This window comes from Euprymna scolopes, chromosome 12, assembly GCF_053919585.1.
Source record: "Euprymna scolopes isolate OS-2025 chromosome 12, ASM5391958v1, whole genome shotgun sequence".
Lineage (NCBI taxonomy): Eukaryota > Metazoa > Mollusca > Cephalopoda > Sepiida > Sepiolidae > Euprymna > Euprymna scolopes.
This window is the reverse complement of record NC_136493.1, coordinates 38,688,270-38,708,572: the sequence shown is the minus strand read 5'-3', so window position 1 is coordinate 38,708,572 and position 20,303 is coordinate 38,688,270. Positions and strand designations below refer to the sequence as shown.

Sequence of the window (20,303 nt, the reverse complement as noted above, 5' to 3'; positions counted from 1 at the left end):
TTTTTCTTATCCGTCTTTTGGTGTAAGACAACTTTCTCAAAAAAGACCGTCTGTTTATGCTGTTTTTTTTTTCCTCTTCATTTTTTTTTCTGGTGGTATTAATCTCGAGGGGTTTAAAAAATGAATTTAATCATTTGATAAAATATTAAGTTACTGGCTTTCCCATATTTTCAAAATTAATCTTACGAAATGTTTTCTAAGATTTTCTACCTCACTATTTAATCCATAGCAGGAACAGGATATATTAATTCACACTTTTCTGAAGTGATGCAGCAGACACAAAACTCAAACCCAGAATGCTGTGCCCGCAGTAAGCATCTGTAACTACTAAACCACGCCATTTCTAGACAGAATGATTATTTAAAGGGAGATCATTCCCACGGCTTATTTGAGTTATCTCCCCTGTTAGAATGTCAAAATCAACGTGTGTTTCTTTTAACCTTGTTTATTCGGGTCGTTTGTTGCCACGTGTTCGCTTTATGATTTCTGGACCCAAAGGGATTTTTTAAAAGCATTCGTTTTTTTTTTCCTTGGATCTTGGTAAATATGAAACTCCTGAAAGTATTTTATATCCAGTTTTATTATAATTATTATTAATAATAATGTTACAAACATTCGGAGTTGGACTTAGAATAGATATTAAAAAAACAAAAAAAAAAAAAACTCTTTCAATTTCAGATGGGATTTTGTTTAATTGAGGGTAGGGATACCTTAAAATTTTTGGATGCTCGTGCACTTACTGATCCGCGCTATTTTTTTAGATCGTATTTCCAAGTTTAATTAAAGTTTTATGATATGTTTTTTTTTATATTATTATTCAATTGTAAGGTTAAAGTATAGAATAGGTACAAAACACCCTCCCCTCCCCATGTTAAGAATGGCTTTTTAAATAATACCGTTAATTTTTCAGCACGGATCAATAAGTGCACTAGTACCAATTTTTTTTAAATACCAGACGTTAAATAACACTACACTGGCAAATTACAACACTCGACTCAATATCCACAGCAAACGCAAACGGTGTCCAATCAGATTTGTTTCCTGATATTGAACCTCGCGCATTTCAATGTTTTACAAAACCAAAAGTTTTTATGCCCGGCTCCCACCTCAAAATGAAACCAGGTAAACCGGCGTATTAACTTATTCTAATCAACAGGAACTTAGGATGAGGCGGAAGTAGATGGCGATGGATGGCCTAATTCTCATCCCCTAATGATAAACTTCTTTTTTCTTTTTTTCAAATAAATGTTTATTTTCGCACATTTTATTTTATTTGTTATTTTTTTAAAAGATATTGCCTTTTAAATATAATAAATCAGAATATCCGTAAACACTTTTATAGCATGTCATTTCTTGGTGCTTGTTAGAATAAGGTCGACAGATCGATTTTTTAAATACGTGGTTTTAAGACAAAACAACAGTACTTAATTGGCATGTCTAAAATAGTAATATAAAAAAAATACGGAAATTTATAGAGTAGAGCAACTGCTATTATGTTTTTAGTAAAAAAAAAAGGGGGAGGGTAATGTGTAGTTTAGTGGAGTAAATTATTTGACATCCAGAGAGATTATAAAAACTATTTATTTTTTATGTAAAACATATTATTAGACGCAAAGTCTTCAATAAAACAAGAAAAAAATTTCATTTTTTTTTTTTTTTCTTCATCATTTTTTTATTAGACTAAATGTACGACATAAGCCACCATATTGCTTTTAAAATTTGGCCTTTCTAACGTTTGACAGATTGGACTTTTTAAGCTCAAATTTGGCTTTTTTCATGGAACTATGTGTGTCTATATAAACCGGTGTTCTTTACCTAAATTCCTCTACAGCCGCCATATTTTGCCACAATAACCTTCGGCCTCTCCCACCCTCCAATATAAACAGAATTTGTGTGAAATCTTAAACGGTTCTTCTACTCTGTTAATGTCGGTGCGTTACTTATGGAAAAACACTCAATACAACTGCAGAAGGACATGTTAAAAACTATACAAGCTCTATAATTGAATACCCCCCACATACACACAAAAAAATAAAATAAAAAAGAACGAAAAACATAAAAATATGTTTTTGTAAACTGCTCGTGAAAACTTACTGACAGCATTGAGAACTATTTTTTTTTATTTTATGGAAAGTATTTCTAATAATTTAATCTGCCTGCCATGTATTCGTGCCTCTTGTGAAACGTCATGTGACTAGGTGCATTTCAGTAAGAACTGCTACCGCACATAGCCTTAACAAAAGTGATGAAATGGTGCAAAATAGGGGTTAATACCATGCAAACAGTAAATTTGTGACGGTTTGGAATATCAGATTCATTGTGAGCAATACCCATCCATCCGTAGCCTTGAACCTCTGGAGGGGTATAGGTAAGCACCGCCAAAACTGGGGGGGGGGAGGCGGGTAAGTACTTTTTGACGGACCGTCTTTTTAAAAATCTACCAAAAATCAGGTAATTATCCGATCAATACCAAATTTTCAGCGATTATTAAGAGAAGAATGAACTTTATAACAGTGTACTTATTTTTCATAAACGATATTTATATATATTTTTTTTTTTTACTTACAAACCCCCCCCCCCCTTGTTTTGAGGTGGTACAAATATGCTTAAAATAATCATCTGAAACTGAACATAACATATTGTGTTGTTGTAAGGGACAGAAATATAGATTTTAAAAAAAAACTCTTATGTCAGTTCTGCAAGCATTACATTCAAAGAGAGATATAGAAATAACGTGTTGTTTTAAAATTGAACCACTTCTTTAGCTAGATATATTAGTCAGAAGTAAACTAAAATGATCAGTTCTGTGAAAAGTAAATAAATACATTCCTAATCAGAAAAAAAGATGTAATTTGTGTACTTTGGAATCCTTTCACATAGTACTGTTCAATGACACTCTGTTAAATAAAAAACAGGAAAATATTCAAGATTGCATACATAGAATGAGATATATGCTGGTCTATTTCAAAACTATGGGAACTGTAGGGTAATAATTTAAACTACAATTCATATATTAGATCTAAAAAAAGACATATCATATTAGGGGTTTGTTATAGTAAAAATAGAAATGAAATTAATATAATATATAGGATTTTATGCTTATGTAAATCTGTAGACAAGAATTAATATGTAATTGGTAAGAATTAATAAATAGTGAATCATTAAATTATAAGAGGTAAAGGGGTAATGAGTTAAGTTACACGAAGAAAATAAATATCTTTTTAATGAACTCAACTTAAACATGAGATTTAAGGTATTTTTTTCTTAGGACAATGGAATTGTGTATATCATTCACCCTTGTATACTTAATACAAATATACTTTAGTGTTGCATCATGCTGTAGTTCTGTAGTTTTGAATTGTCGTCTATTTAATCTGTTAAATAGTTTCACGTTCTTGATAAATGTATATAAAACAATTAGTGGTTTCACAAAAAAAAAACGTTTGACGTAATTTATAAAAAGAGATGACAACTTATTTTCTGTTCAATTCTTTCTCAATGTGCTATGGAGAGAGAGAGGGCATGGTGGAGTGTTATGGTTGACACAAAATGATAACTGGTCATCTATGTATCCGTTTTCTCTATAACTGACTTCCTTATGAACCTATCAGAGAGAAATGATTTAATAATTAGAAGACATTTCCAGCTATACCGTAGCTGGAGATCTTGTGAAGTAAACCTTTGCCATACTCTATCAACTGGTACTATAAGGAGGGTTGAATTCTAAGTTAAAATTTGAATCACATTATTATAGGAAATTAAAACATTGTACAATAATCACACTCATATATATATATATATATATATATATATATATGAGCAAACAGTTAATAAAATATGTTAAAAAACACTTTGAAATGAGTTAAAAACATATTTAATCTGAAAAGGAAACAGTAGATAAATGGATAGTCCTTAATCCGCAGAGTTTTGAAGAAATACTTTCCTTCTCATCAGAGGGTAGGAATTAGCAAACTTCGGGATCGGATTTTGCATGCAGAAGCATTTGATGAAACAACAAGTTAGTAAAGCATCTTACTTGAAAACAAAAAAAGTGAAGCAGAGGGAATATAGTGAAGAAAAAGGTGATTACACATGAATGGATAGTCTGGTGGAAGATAAAAAATCCAGTGACAGTAAAATCAAAATGTAAATCCTCAAGAAAGTTCAAAGAATTTTCATTTGTACAAGAAAAATCCCAGGAAATCCCGTAATTGGAAGAAGATAAGAAGATGGTCCATAATAAGCCAAAGGCAGAAATCCGTGGAATAATTCACAAAAATGTGTACAAGGGAAAAAAAGAAAAGATTTCAATAAGATTAATAAAAGAAAAATAAGATATGCTTTTCACTCTACTTCCGAGACATAAATATAAATAAGAAAGATCAGGGAAGAGAAAAGAAAAAAAAAATGATGATAAAGTTATATATATATATATATATATATATATAACTTTATCATCATTTTTTTTTTAATATATTTTATATATTATATATATATATATATATATATATATTTACTTATTAATGAAAATTGTAGTTTTAAGGTTTTAAAGTTTTTTATAGGTTTTAAAAGTTTCTGTTTATATTCATTGAAGATAAGCCTATATGCACTTTAATATGAATTTGATAATTTTATTTGTAATGGCCTAGGGGATGTAGACTTTTGATATGGAGATATCATGGGAGGACATTTTCTTCATAAAAGTATTAAGACATTACAGTTTCTTATAATAATATTAAAAATGTATAAATATTACTATTAAAAACATTAGATTAAAATTACAATATAAAAATCAACGTTCTTTATAAGAGTTCCTGGAGAGTTCTAAATATAGAAATGTCCTTTTTTTTGAAAGCTTCTGGAACATTCTAAGTTGTGGAGTTCCATTTGGAGCGTTTCTAGAACTTTCCATTCGCTAAAACTATGAAAGGACATTGATATGAATCAGTTAGTGTTCGGATTGAGTTGTTACACCACGCCAGGTTGTCAGGCGCTGACTAGATTAACTTCAGCCAATATTTCCTGCAATCCAGATCCGTCCAAAAGGAATCTTAGAAAAAGAATCAATTACAAGCATCCTCTAAGAAAAACTGGAGATTTTGTAATTATAAAAATTTTCTGACCTTCTCTCTGACCTAAGAACTATTCTTATTAATACTCAATAACTAAGTCTTTCTTATAAATGTAAACTAGACTGAATTAAGAACTTGCTTATCTCCCTTAGATCATTTGTAAATATTTTTGTTTTTTTTGAAACTCTTGAGTTTTAGGTTTTTTTTTTTTTTAGTTTTGTTTTTGTTTTTGTTTTTTTGTTGCATGCTTAATACCCCTAGACTCAAACACATAACAGAGAGAACTAAATAGAAAAATAATAGACTATAAGATAGATACACGGTCATGCATATATACTTGAGTATCATCGTGCTTCTAATTGAATCCTATAAATTTTATGGTTTCTTGTTAACTTCTGTGGATTTAATAAATCATATTTTACTGAATTTAAACTTGAAGAAAATGTAGAGTATTGTAAGTTACTGTGGGTTTTTATTTGGTCGCTATTGAACTTTTAAGACTTCTTGATAAATTCCACCGCCACCATTTCAGCTGAATAAATTATAGATTAAGAAAAAAAAAATAAGCATTAATAAATTAATAAAGTAATTGAAAATAAAATAAAATTAATTAAAATATAAAAGATATAATAATTTCGTATAAAACGTAATTAAAATACTATGCTAATATGTGTAGCTTTAATGTTTTAAATTAATATTATTATAGCCAAGAATTTGCTCTAAAGTTTGATGAGATTAAAATTTGGCTTTTAGTGATGTTTTGATCATACCTTTTTGTATCTCATTAATTGAACACTGATTAATTCTCGTATTTCAGTATTAGTTGTAAATTTAAACGTAGTGTGTTCGTTAATGTGCTACTAAATATAGTAATTGTCTGTATTTTTTTAGATGAGGTGTTTTCATTGATTGAGATTGTCGGACTGACTTCCTCATCTTGGTTGTTATCGTCACGTTTTGGCCGTTTTGCCCTCCGGCCTTCATCAGGTGTTTTGTATCGAACTGGGGAACCGTTTGTTAGGAGTCTCGAACCCAACCGTTTATTATTATTACGGAGGGTACCGTGTTCGGACTCCAGCTAGGCTCTGGGACAGAGTTGCTGATACTAGTGACATATGGCCGAGTGGTCCTAGACGTTGTATCAAAGTTTACAGTTACCCAAAGGTGCTGAGTTCAATCCTGAACGAAGGCAGTAAAAAGTAACCTTCAATACAGAGAATCAGCAACTATGTCCCAGAGCCTAGCTGGAGTCCGAACACGGTACCCCCGTAATAATAATAAAGGGTTGGGTTCGAGAATCCTAACAAACGGTTCCCCAATTCGATACAAAACACCTGATGAAGGCCGGAGGGCAAAACGGCCGAAACGTTGTGACGATAACAACCAAGATGAGAAAGTCAGTCCGACAATCTCAATCAATGCTATTAAATATATTCTAAACTTTTGATTCGGATTTAATTTTATTAATTAAATAATTTACTTAGTTTAATGCGAAGGAAATAAATCAGCAGGAAAATTGAGGAAAAAATTAGGTTGCTTGAATGTCTTGTTTGACATCTAGTTGAATAAGATTAACCTTATAAACACCACAAGCTTTAAATTATAAGATTTCTTTTTATTTTAGTACTAGTCAGTTGAATAAAAGAATATTCAATTACTTGTAGGGTATCTGATTTTTTATAAAAGGAGAAAATAGATATTCTTGTATTTTTATTATATTTAAGGCTAATTTTCGTGATGATATAGATTTATTGACACTAGGTTTGTTAGCAACACCGTAATTTAGCTGGCTTATTTAGTTTCGGAAATTTCTTATAGTTGTGATATATGACGTGTAAATCTAATATGATTAAATTTAAGTTATTTTATAATTAATATTTTAAGAATAAAATTACCTATGTTTTATTACTGAATCCGCACTCCCTTTTTTCAAAAATTGAATACAAATTTTTTTTAAAATATAGCTAGGATATAATAAATATGCCAACATAAACACATTATTTTTTTTCCTCATGGCATCCATGTTTAAAGTGTCTTTCTGAAAAGATCTCTAAATAACCTATAATAACTAAGATTTCTTTGTTTTTTACTCTTATGACTTTCAGAGAACTCTATTTCCTTTTTTCAATTTTTGTCCTTTTCAATCCAAGGAAAAAATATTTTTCTTATGGATTTGTATGGGTCTCTGATAAGTTGTTTGGTAAATTTCTACTATTCAACGAAACCTGTAAGACGTGCCATATATCTGGTTTGGGAATCTTTACTAACGATATTTATGCTCTGAAAGTAGAAATCCATTTTTATTGAGCTACATTAAAAGTATGTATTTGTGTGTGTGTGTGTGTGTGTGTGTGTGTGTGTGTGTGTGTGTGTGTGTGTGGTATTAAAAACAGGTAGAGAAACCTAAAGATTTGATGTTTTACCCGTTTGATGTGGGGTTTTTCAAGAGTAAAAATATGTTCATTGATGAGAAAGTTAGTTAATTAGGGGTATATGTATTGAGGTGGGGAAAGATCAGCGTATTCAATTCCATGTGAATAAAGAAATTATATACATTATATATATGACTTAATTAATTTTTTTTTTTAATAGTTATGCATATATAATTTCTTTATTTACATTGTAATGAATATACTGATCTCGCCCCCCTCTTAATATATATACGTATATATATATCCCTAATTAACTAAACTTCTCCTTAGCTAACATTTTTTTTTACTCTTGAAAAAGCTCGCACTAAGCAGGGAAAAACGTACTCGAGATTTTAGGTCTCTCTTACATCTGTTTTTAATACCAAACATGTATTTTTTTTTTCATAATAATTATATGTGTGTGTGTGTGTGTGTGTGTAGTTTTAAATAACATTTTGCGTAGTCTGTAAAGTATTATTGAGTTAATTGATGTTGTGCAGGTTACAAAAGGTTAAGTGAATTAAGTATTTCAAAATTCTGTTCAGATATGCTATATTAAGAAAAAATATAAATGAACCGAAACATAAGGTAATAACTAATAATAATAATAAATGGGTATCAAGCTGATTTCAGTATTTACAGAGTTAGTTTCAAGCATTGATGGAGAATCGGAGCCACTCCCAGAAATGACTGAAAAAGTTGACAATTTGAAACTAAACATGCAAAAGGTTTAAGTTATAAATTATTTCAGCTCTTCAAAAAAAGAAAAAAGAAAGTGGTTTTTCCAGGCTGACTCTTGATTCTCCGTAAAAATCACAAAAGCCTCTGAATTATAAGTATAAAAAATATTTAAAAGTTCAGACACAAGGATGAGAGATGTTGAGTATTAAAAGAGATTTATCCATTCCTGCAAAGCAAGAGGCAACAAGATGGTTTGTCTCTGGTGTGAAAGCAATACACGCTTCTTCGGTGAGCTCTTCTTCAAACGTCCAAAGAAGTTGCGGATCATTCGTAGCATCCATGGAATATATGGAGTGACTGTCAGAGATGTAAATACGGCCCGACTTTCCAAGACAAATGTCAGACGTCCCATTAGAGTCTGAGTTTTCCGTTGTAGTGTCTATGCAGAACTGTAGAGTGTAGTTAGTCTGGTTATAACATGATATTGTTTGGTGAATGTAGTCTAAGAGCAAAAACGTGGATTTGAATGGTCCTGGACTTAGTCTATGTGCACCAGGTTTATTCTGTTTCTTTTGTTTTAGAATAGAATATTCAGCAGTGCCATTTATTGTAATCAGGTCAACATTTTTGTAGACATCACAGACAATTAAAGAAGATGAACTTGTGGAAATAGAAACGTAATTCTTTTGAACATCAACAACTTTGTGCACAAAAAACGTCCTTGTTCGACCTGGCTTCCTTTTTGATTGAAGAATCACAATTTTTTTTCTAAGAGGCAGTGTGAGCAAGAATAAACTGCCCTTAAATACACAGATGTCAGATGGTTCACCAGGTATTTGAACAGTGGTTATAAACTTCCCTTTCGAGTTGTATATCCATATGCAACACTGATAGTAGATACAGAGAAGAATGTGCAGATCAGCTGAGACACCGATAGCGGAAATATAGTCCACTTCTTTAAGGGCAAAATATGTAGAAGCGACCACAGAAGGTGAGACAACAGGATATGTGGTTGTATCAATAACCCTTGACTGAGCTGTGATCATCGATGCTCGATTCATTTGAAAACTTTTTATTTTACTGTAATCCAGACTTTTGTGCTCCACAGTGACGGAAACGGTCTCTAGCTTTTGGTACAGCTTCTGGAAGTAAGATCTCTCGGGTTCAATCTCAGGGATGGGCGTTTTTTTAGTAATCCGGCTTGAAAGATTCTGCCAAAAATCAGCGATGCTTCTAAAACAAATGGTCAGATCAGCATCCGGTACAAGATGAACGACATCTCTCAGAAAGGTCATGAAGCAGAAGAGCTGCCTGCAGTGAAGTTGGTTCTGTCGGAAATAGTGGTAGTGAAAAGCTTCAATTGTATCCATATCCAGACCATTGTAGTCTGCTTCGTTTTCATCAAAACATTTCTCTGTCCAGATTTGAATTTTCTTCAATGATTCCAAGTAGTTTGTGTTTAAAAGCCGGATCAACTTTCTGGCTTCAGCTAGCAGTGCGAACCCATGATTTCTTTTCTCACCAGCAACAGTTTTTAAAGGGACAATGTTCGTGCAATCCTCGGATTTTGTTGAGTGTTGCTCCCAGCATAGTTGACATAGACAGAGATCACATGTTGAGCAGTAAGCAATGAAAGACGTTTCGTGTATAGGACATTTTGAAGGGACAATGACATTCCTTAAAGCTTGTTTCTTTTTATGATCTTGTTCAATCTTTTTCATGTCCTTGTTGCTTGAGCTGAGACTGGCCGAGTTGAAATTATAAGCTGTTTCAACAGAGCTTGACGAGGGTTCATCGAACGCGGGACGTAATCTTTGATCCTCGTCTAATAGCTCAGCATCAAGCTCGCTCTTCACTCTGGGTTTCAAGAGTGTCAATTCTTCTACTTGGACGTGACTCAAATATGAATCCTGTTTCCTTATGGAAGATTTATTCACCTTCGTCAAAGAAACCTCTCCCTCCTCTGTAGTGGAAAGATTCAGAAAATCACTACTGCTTCCTGGATTTGCATTTTTTATTGCTCTGTTTCCTTCATTAAGTTCGCTACCATCAGACACTGGTATCTTTCTGTTCTCGTCTAAAACGTCCAGGTCAAGTAGAGCGTGCACAGCAAGGAATTCGTTGTGTTTAGCCAAGCATGTTGAGCAATAAGACTTTTCACAGTCTTTGCAAAAAGCAGCAGCTGCCGGTGTAGAACCATCCACCGGGGTACATCTCTCACACTTTCGACGAAGCTCCAATTGTTTCGCCGTTCTTAGCAGGTGCGTTAGGAAAGACACTGCCCCCAGCTGGTTAACTAAATCAGTTGCATCTGCGTGTGCTGTATTCGTCCCGTCAAGAGTAGCTGGTACGTCTATGTAGCAGTCGGGGCAGTGAACAACAATCTCCTCCTCTTCATCAAAAATCGTCTCCGGTAATCCATAGCGAGCTGATCTTTTAAGTTGTTCAGTGAAGTTCTCGACGAGGCAGTGAAAACAAAAGCTATGAAGACATGGTAGAGTCTTGAAGTTACTGCGAAGAGGGCTCTCGCAAAGTTTACAATTTAATGCAAAAAAAGGGCTATTTTTCTTCAACATTTTCTTTTTTTGTGATTTAAACAAGTTTTAAAAAACAAAAAACGTTCTTCACTTAAGCGCGTGTGAAAAAATGAAAGTAATTATTTCGCGGAAATGAACGTGGGTGTGGGTGTGTTTTCTCGGAAGTTTTTTTTTTAAGAGTAAATTAATTATTCTGTTTGTTTTGTTTTTTCTTTTTTTCATCATTATTTTTTCCTCAATTAATTTTTTTTTTTAATTGAATTGTAATTTAAAGCAGGCACTGAACTTCAATTCCTTAACAGCAACCCCCCCCCTCGCGCCTCGTACGAAAACAAAACTATAAAATAAATGGACAGGCTGGACGATGTCAACAACAGTCGAATTACGTGACGGAAGTGAATAAAATAAAACATAATAACACTATTTAAACACAAACTATTCCTTGCCTCCCCATGAGGGAAGAGTCAGATACAAGGTTGATTTTTAATGTGGCGGCGAGGACCAACTCCCCAAAAAGGGGCACTGCCACTCTGGTTAATAACAAAAATAAAAAAAATTATCAGTCATGAAAAATTTATCCTTCACTAACCGAGACCAAAAAACGTGAAGTGCAACATCAAAACAGATACTACACTTAGATCCTGGCCCGAAGGTCAAGAACCCTTTTTTCAAAATAAAAAAAAATATTCCTCGCTCTCTCTCTCTCTCTCTCTCTCTCTCTATATATATATATATATATATATATATATATATATATATATATATAGGTTGTATCGATTGGTTTCCTAAATGTAAATCCAATGAAACTCATGTGGTTATTAAAGAGTGCTCAATCCAGGGCAGGACAGAGCTGGCACAAACATTATTGGTTACATATGTGCATGCTTCTATGAAGTCCCTGAATTAGGACCCCACTGAAACGAAACTTGTATGCACAAATGTAACCAATAATAATAAACAGACTTATATATATATTTGTACTTTCTTTCCACCTTAACAGTCACCTTTAAAAGGACGCCTTTTATGTTTGGTCAAGAATATGCACGCGCTTGCGCATACACAATCGCCACCAGTGATAACATAGGGAGTTGCATTTCTTAATGTCCGGAAAACTACTTTTTGCACCAAATTTAAATGCGATAGTCGTTTCAGCACACCCGATAACGTCATTTTAAAGATGATTTTTAAGGTGGAAAGAAAGTAAAAATTTACCATTATGTATCCATTTCGTTTCAAACGTGAGAAAATATGTTTGAACATTAAATAGTATTTTATATTGTTATTATTAAATGAGGAATCATTTACTGTTACGATTCAAGTTTGGTTGTTAGATAAACACGACATCAGGTCGAATTCGGTGACCATTTTGTTATTGTTTTTTTTTTTCGTCTTTTTTTTTTTTAGCAGGCGTGACTGTTTTTACTGGAAATAATTTCTCATTTAGACAGCAAAAACAACATGAAACAACTTTTAATGCCAAAACATGTTGTGCTTACGTTCTTCCATGGCCACGACCTTTTTGCCTGAAATTAAATAATTCATATGAAAATTTCGGATTTATATACATTTTATGGCCATGTTGAATTTTCTGGCTCATACGCCCTATTCTGAATTCGTGGCCGTGCGTGGGCCGCCATGAATACACCACATGCACCAAACGGTCGCAATTATATATATACTCCCCCTTCCGGCATTGCTCAGTCATAAAACACGCTTAAATATTTTGATTAATGCAGATTTCGTATTTATTATTATCTTAGTTTGGACCCAATATATAATAATGATTTAAAACGTTAAAAAAAAATGACTTGTGCTCCACCACCACCGAGAATCGAAACCAAAATGTTTAGTTTACGATTTATTTTTTTTCCATTGACGTTAATGCCTGACTTATGAAGACATGTTTGCTGCAAGGCTAAAAATTAAAACATGAACCAACCAATAGCTATTACGTTACGCATGCTTATTTGTAATGCCATCGTTCAACCTTTACCTGTTAAATTTCATTTTTTTTTTTTTTTTTTTTTTTTAATTTTCACACTTTTGTACCGATTTCCCCCGGCTAAAATCTAAATGTAAAGTTTGCATGGGTATTTATTTATTGCGGACACGTGTCAATTCTGTTTGTAATACTTAAATAAATAAATTCAAACATGTTTCCGTTAGTATTTCGCGGTGGCCCAATAGTTAACGTTGCATGTTTGTTTGTTTTTCACACTTTAATTTTCAACTTTGCCTCAAGGATGAGGGTTCGATCCTCATACTTACCTACCAAAACTTTTGTTTTAATTTTACCCCCCCCCCCGAGTTTTGATTTACCCAAAACCACACAAACCTTCAAACACCCGGGCAACGCCGGTCCCCCCCCCCCTAGTCTATTATATAAATCTCACCTTTCTGTTTAAATGTATAAATGTATGTCTGTATGTCGGCCTAAAACTTTCGACAGGCGACGGATTTTCACGAGATTAGTACTGTTTTGAAGCTCGACCCTTCAGACGCCAAATATCAAAAAATTGACTAAAAACATTAATTCCTTCACCATCAACTAGGCAGTTTTCTACAGGGAGGGTCTTTTTTTTTTTTTTTTTTTTTTTTTTTTTTTGCGTTGCCATTTTTGTCAAGTCATTGTATGGAATGACTGTATTAATTTCAATATTCCGAACTCCGGTCGTGTCATGGAGTAGGGGTAAGACATCAGGTTTTCTTTCATTTTCTTTTCCACCTTCGTGTCACGGGTTCAAGCCTGCCTGCCTACTACCACATTTTTATTTTTATTTTTTGGCTCAACACGCATCCAAACACCCCGACAACGCCAGGCATCCACGCAAGTTTTATATAAAGAATAAGGGGAGCGTCCTTAAAACAATGTGGCATGAAGCCAAAATGGAAAGTTGGGGAAAAATGGGTGTCGGCAGGTTCATCCACTTTGTCTATTCCCTAACATAGTTTTTTACTCACCATAATACCTTTTACTCCAGCATGATTTCTCTTGAGTTGTAAGCCATGTTTAGTTTCAAAACCGTTTTCGATGGTTAGTTGTTCTACACAAGTCCTGGAGGTGACTGTTCGCAGTAGACAGTTCTCGAGTTGGAATCCACAGAGCGAAAGATTCTTCCCGTGTTGACACGAAGAAAACACATGCAAGGTTGCTAAAAAAGGTTTAATTTTTATGGAGCAATTCTGGTTTCTGATTGGTTGGTAGGGGAACGTGAATTAATTTGATTCGTCAGTTCCTAGCAGCATCGTTTATAAATAGCATCTCTTGACTGTGAGTAACCATACCCCTCATTAATCAACCTTCAGCCTTGTGCCAAATTTTTCTTTTAATTCGTATTTTTATACTTTTTAAATGAAAATATCCACTTTCAAAAAAAAAACAAGTTAGGAAATTCAGGGTAACTAATATCTTTTGACCTGGCAACGCCCGGTATATACAGCTAGTACTAATAATCTTATACTAACATTAAAACACGAATGAACCTAGAACCCCATCCTCCTACGTAGACCCCTACTACCATGTCTCCTTCTCCAACATCAGGGGTCTACGTTCTAACCTTCCAGAGGTTGAAACCTGACATATTCTTTCTAAGCGAAACTGGAATAGGGCCGACCACCTCCCTAGATGAGTTCATAATTAAAGGATACTCTAATTTAACATCTAAATCTGACCCCAAAGATCGCCACGGGCATGGAATATGTGCCTACATTAAAGATGGCTTCCCATGTGGCAGGGATATCTCCAGAGAAGACCCTAATCTACCTTATATGTGCTTCCGGGTTGCACTTGCTAACACCACCGCATTTATATTTGCCCTCTGTGTCCCCCACAACAGCGGAGTTACTGTCTTTAAGAGTATATCAGAGAAAATTGACCACATCCTGTCTGCTCATCCCTCGGCTAACATTCACAATTGCGGTGACTTCAATATCCATAATGTGGAATGGCTGACCCACTCAAATAAGACTGATGATGAGGGGAGGTTCTGTCATGATTTTGCCATTGCCTATGACCTCACTCAGATTGTCCGCAAGCCCACCCGTGTGCCAGATACTACCGGTCAGTACGCAAGCCTTCTAGACCTTTTTCTATCCACATCCCCTGAGCTGTGCTCATGTTCCGTTCTATCTCCTCTGGGATCCTTCGACCACTGCGTCGTATCAGTTAAGATAAAAATGAAATATAATAAATCTACAGACGTACCTCTCCACCGTACTGTATACCAATACTCTATGGCGGACTGGGATAGCTTCCGTACATTCATATCTGATCTACCTCTCTATTCCATGTTTAAAAAAGATGTGTCCTCTATAGTAGACCTGACCGAATGGTTATTTGTAGGCATAGACCAATTAATACCATCCAAAAAATTCCAACAAAAACCTAACAGCCAGCCATGGTTTTCCCCCAGAATGTGCTGCTGCCATCACGCACAGAAATCACTTTTTCCATAACTACCAACGTAATAGATGCACTGAGACTAAAGCTGCTTTCAGGACCGCCAACAACCACTGTAAAAGAGTAATAAAAAAGCAAGAGAACTATATGCTCAATTCGTTAAATCCAAAGTAGCTGAGCAGCGGCTTGGTTCCCACCAGTTCTGGCAAATAGCAAATAGGATCCTGAACAGAAATGTGCGTTCTATCCCAACCATTATCAATGGACAAGAGGTCATCTCGACAGCATCCGACAAGGCCAAACTATTTGCCAAAAACTTTGGGGCAAATTCTACCCTGTGCGACGAAGGCTATCAACTCCCCATATTCCCTCCTATAACAGACAACATGTTATGCAACATATAAATATCTGTGTGTGTAGTCGCCAAGCCAATCAAGAACCTTGACACCAGTAAAGCAACTGGTCCTGACGGTATTCCAATTATAGTGTTAAAAAAATTACAACCAGAACTTGCCCCCATACTTACCAAACTGTTTAAGCGTTGCCTTAAGGAGAAGTGCTTCCCAACACCCTGGAAAACCTCATCAGTATGCCCTGTATTTAAGAATTCAGGTGATAAGTCATCCCCCTCTCAGTACAGACCAATAAGTCTCCTGTGTGTTATGAGTAAGTTGCTGGAATCCACAATAAATAGAGAAGTAGTCAACCACCTCAGCAGAAATAACCTTCTTAGCGACACGCAATATGGTTTCCATTCTGCTAGATCTACGGCAGATGTGCTAACGGTTATATCTCATAGGATTAGCAAATCTCTCGACAAAGGCTTCATTTCTAGGGCAATTGCTCTCGACATATCAAAGCTCTTCGATAAGGCTTGGCATACTACTACACAAGATTTCCAGCTACGGAATAACTGGAAATGTTTTCTCGATCATTAAATCATTTCTCTGATAGGCTCATAAGAGTAGTGGTTGATGGGCAGAAATCAGAGGCCCACAGTATTAATGCTCAATCAGGGATCCATCCTGGGCCCAACTCTCTTCCTGATCTACATCAATGATCTCCCAAAACACATACTAAAATCTTTCGTTGACATCTATGCTGATGACACGACCATCTATGGCAACACATCAAAGGACGTAAATGATGATGTTCTCTCTGATTCTCTCTCCTCTGATCTTGAGCGCATGGTACAGTGGGGAAAGAGGTGGCTGGTTACCTTTAATGCATCTAAGACCAAGCTCCTATCTCTACATCATAAACGCTCTGATCCCCATCTGGAATCAATTGAAATGGATGGCTCTCGTCTAGGGGAGGCCCCATGTTTTGAAAAGCTTCTGGGCTTGACCTTTACTCCTGATCTTAAATGGAACACATACATCAAGTCTGTGGCCAAGGTCGCTTGGAAAATGGTAGGATCCTTCTACCGCTCTAGAAGATATCTCTCTAATGAAGCAATTCTCTATCTATATAAGAGCCAAGTACGTCCAAAGATGGAGTACTTCTGCCACATCTGGGCGGGAGCTGCTAAAAACAGCCTATCCTGTCTTGACAGAGTACAAAATAGACTTCGTGGCTTGGTTGGAGATGCCCTTTTCTCTTCCCTGCAACCTCTTTCCCACAGAAGAGACGTAGCGAGCCTGTCTTTGTTCTATCATTATTTCCATGGCAAGTGCTCGTCTGAGCTCCATTCTCTGGTCCCCCCTCGCCAATCTTTTTCAAAAAACACCCGATTAGCTAAAACCACCGTCAATAATTTTCCCCACTCCTTATCTGTGCCTAAATCAAAACGTAGATTCCATGAACAAAGCTTCTTCCTTAGAACTGCATGCTTGTGGAACTCTGTTCCGCTTGCCTGTTTCCCTCACAACTTCAACCTGGATGTCTTCAAGTCCAACACAAACAAATTCCTGATGAACCGCCCCCTTAAGTAATGACACCTTATCAATTTTCCAATACTATTGCTACACTATCCCATTGATTACTGTACACACAATAACCTTTATCCCCGAGTGGCCATTGGGCCTTGATAAGTGGTGAACTTCATGTAAAAAAAAAAAAAATACAAACGCTCGTGGAGAGAAAATCCAGCGTGACCTTGCAGTAGAGAAGGGGGGGGTGATTAAACAAGATGGCTACTTTGTACAAAAACGATATTTATGGTAACTTGAAATGTTTATATATTATATTAATTATTTAATGCAAATATGACATGTGCACGAAAAGCAAAATAAATTGTTTTTGACTCATTTTCCGACTCTCTTTTTAAATTAATTTATGCGTTCTCAATATTAATGTTCATCTCCGTTTATTTATAAGTATGGGCCACAAAATCCAGTGGCCAAAAGTCCGATCTGCAACATCTGGTGACCGAAATGTTTAAGATACGCCCCTCACTGCAAAGGTCAAAGTATATTTCTTGTATCTCTTGTTGTTGTTGTTGTTGTTGTTGTTGCGTCAAACACAGAAAAGTTTGAGAGGTAGGTTTTTCTTTGTTATCTGTTAAAAACTATACCAATAATCAATATTTAAAAAAGGGTATGTTCTATAAATTTCTGGTGAACGTTCAGAATAGTTAACAGTCGATAAATTGTAAAACATTTTTTTTTGTTTGTTTTTTTACTAGGGAGTCACTATTTATCAAATCACCAAGGCCACTCGAGGATAAGGGTTAATGAATGCAAAGTAAGACTTTATTTGCTGGTACGGCTCAGCAAGCACTTGTTTACATTGGATTTGAAAGCTACCATGTTCTATTACACCAGAAAGCAGACCAGCGGAACAGTGTTCCACAGGCAGGCAGTTAATGGAATGATGCTTTGTTCATGGAATCTGCGTTTAGATTTAGGCACAGATAGAGTGGAGCAAAATATATATTTCGGTTGTAGCTAATTGAATGTTTTTGTGAAAGTTTGGCAAGGGGAGGGGGACAATAAGTTGGAGTTCAGCCGAGCACTTGCCATGAAAATAAGGATAGAGCAGTAACAGGTTTGCAACGTCTCTTCTGTGGGAAAGAGGTTGTAGGGAAAAGAAAATAGCATCACCTACTAGATTTCCAGGCTAGTTTTGAACTCTGTCATAGCAGGATAGGTAACACTGAGCAACTCCTGCCCAAATGTGGCACCAGTACTCCATTATAGGTTGTACCTGGCTCTTGTGAGAGATTTATATATGTGTATCTATTAATGAAAACAAAGTGATGTAGTGTTTACCTGATATACGCAATGGTAAACTTCAAACTAATAATAAAATAAGAGTATTTATATAGGGAAAATTTAATCCAAACCAAATTAAAAAGCTCAATACGCAATAGAGAGTAGAGCTTATTATAAAGGAAAGAAAATTAAAATTGTAAATTGAACTTTGCAATCAAGATTTATTATTCGACTGATTACTCCAAAAAACAATTTACAAAGTCCTCATTCCGTGGAGTTTCAAAAACTGCTATTCTTGTTATTCTTCTCATCAGAGGACATAAAAAAAGTCAGCAAATTATATTTGTAGCAATGTTAGAATTTGCTGGTTAAGACATTAAGTGAAACCACAATTTATTGTAGCTATAAATTGCCAAATAAAAAAGTGAAAAATGTTGGATATGTAAAAGAATATATAAATATATATAAAAACAAACCACACATAATATTTTAGCTTGCATGAAAATCCTCTCAAGTTAATCCGAATTGCAAAATAATTCTTTAGAGAGAATAGATTCCAAAATAAGTCCAGCGTGACGATGCATACAATCCGATTGGAAAGTCTTCAAAACAGCTGAAATAATGTTTGATTGTAAAGTTCAACTTATAGTTTTAATTTTTTTTTCTCTCTTATAAGTGTGTATGTATATATATATATATATGTTTTTTTTTCTTTCTTCATTCTTATATAAATGAATTCTCTGTTATTATAAACATTTTAGAAGTCGGATTATATAGGTGCTAAGTCTGCGATAGGTTAAAGTTAATATATTTATTCCTTCCGGGAATTTAAACTGCATTCTTTATTTTTATTTTTGCATTTTTTTATTCAAAGCTTCTTTAGACTCTATATTGGATTTTTAGATATGTATTGCTAGGTTTCCTTCCTCTTATTTATTTTCCTTAGGTACTTAAGCTTTTATGCGTTTTTATTCTCATAGCATTTATATGCTAGTTAACATGTCGCAGAATGGATCTTGTAATCCTTAACTTACTTATTAATAGTTTTTCTTTTTCTATTTTATTATTTAATTCAAAAAAAAATTTTTTCATATATTAGTAAAAATAGTAACCGTATTATTTTACATATTTTTTATTGGGGAAGTGGTATTATCCACTGGAGAGCCATGTATTAAACAACTGTCCTGTTTTTAAATCTCTGAAACAGCTTCATGGTAAGCAGCTGAAGATCCCCGTTTTCTATTTACAAAATTTTAGTTAAGGTTTTCTCTTTTCATCCTTATGTAGTTAAATTCTGTTTTAAAATTGAAGACTTTTGCGAAATCAGCTTATGCAAATGCTAAGTCTATTTCTATTTAACAATTTTTGTTAATGCCTTTTTTTCTGTTCATCCTTTACTCTTCTACCTACCTGTATAAATTTGTGTTTAAACTCCTTTTAAAGCATATTTAATGATGAATTCATAAATGAATTCTCTTTTGTCATTATAAACATTTTAAAAGTCGGATTTTGTAGGTGCTAAGTCTGCGATAGGTTAAAGTTAATATATTTTTTTTCCTTCCGGGAATTTAAACGGCATTCTTTATCTTTATTTTTGCATTTTTTTTATTCAAAGCTTCTTCAGAGTGTATATATATATATATATATATATATATATATATATACAGGGTGTCCATAAAGTCCGTGTGCAATTTTAAAATGAATTGTTCCAAAATCAAATCCTTTTTACATGTTATTTCTATTGCAATCACAAATAAAATTATAAATATTTTTAGGCGCACACGGACTTTATGGACACCCTGTATATGGGGTGCTTTCTAGACATTTTTCGTATGGGCATTTTTATTAATAGTATATACATGAAACTCTAATCCCTTTAGAAGTAATCTCCTCCGGCTACAATGCACTTGTACCATTCCAGCAACTTCTGGACGGCCCCATTGAACTCCTCTTTTATGAGCGTGTCACTGATTCCCATCGCAGCCTCTTTCATCTCCTCATTTGTCTCGTAACAATAGACTCAAAGGTTTTCCTTGAGCTTAGGGAAT

General features: G+C 34.4%; 1 protein-coding gene across 6 annotated transcripts in view; it reads left to right on the top strand.

The window, feature by feature from the left end:
* Positions 1-20,303, top strand: part of LOC145291252 (uncharacterized) — a 207,057-nt gene that overhangs the window by 106,057 nt on the left and 80,697 nt on the right. Inside the window, exon 1 of one of the 6 annotated variants that reach the window (XM_080136857.1) lies at positions 385-540. The exons of 2 other annotated variants lie outside the window; for them this stretch is intronic. The gene's annotated coding sequence lies outside the window, so the exon portion shown is untranslated. Of the gene's footprint in view, positions 1-384; positions 541-17,534; positions 17,581-20,303 lie in introns of those variants that run through there. 3 more of the 6 variants (XM_080136858.1, XM_080136859.1, XM_080136861.1) reach the window with 3 other exon arrangements.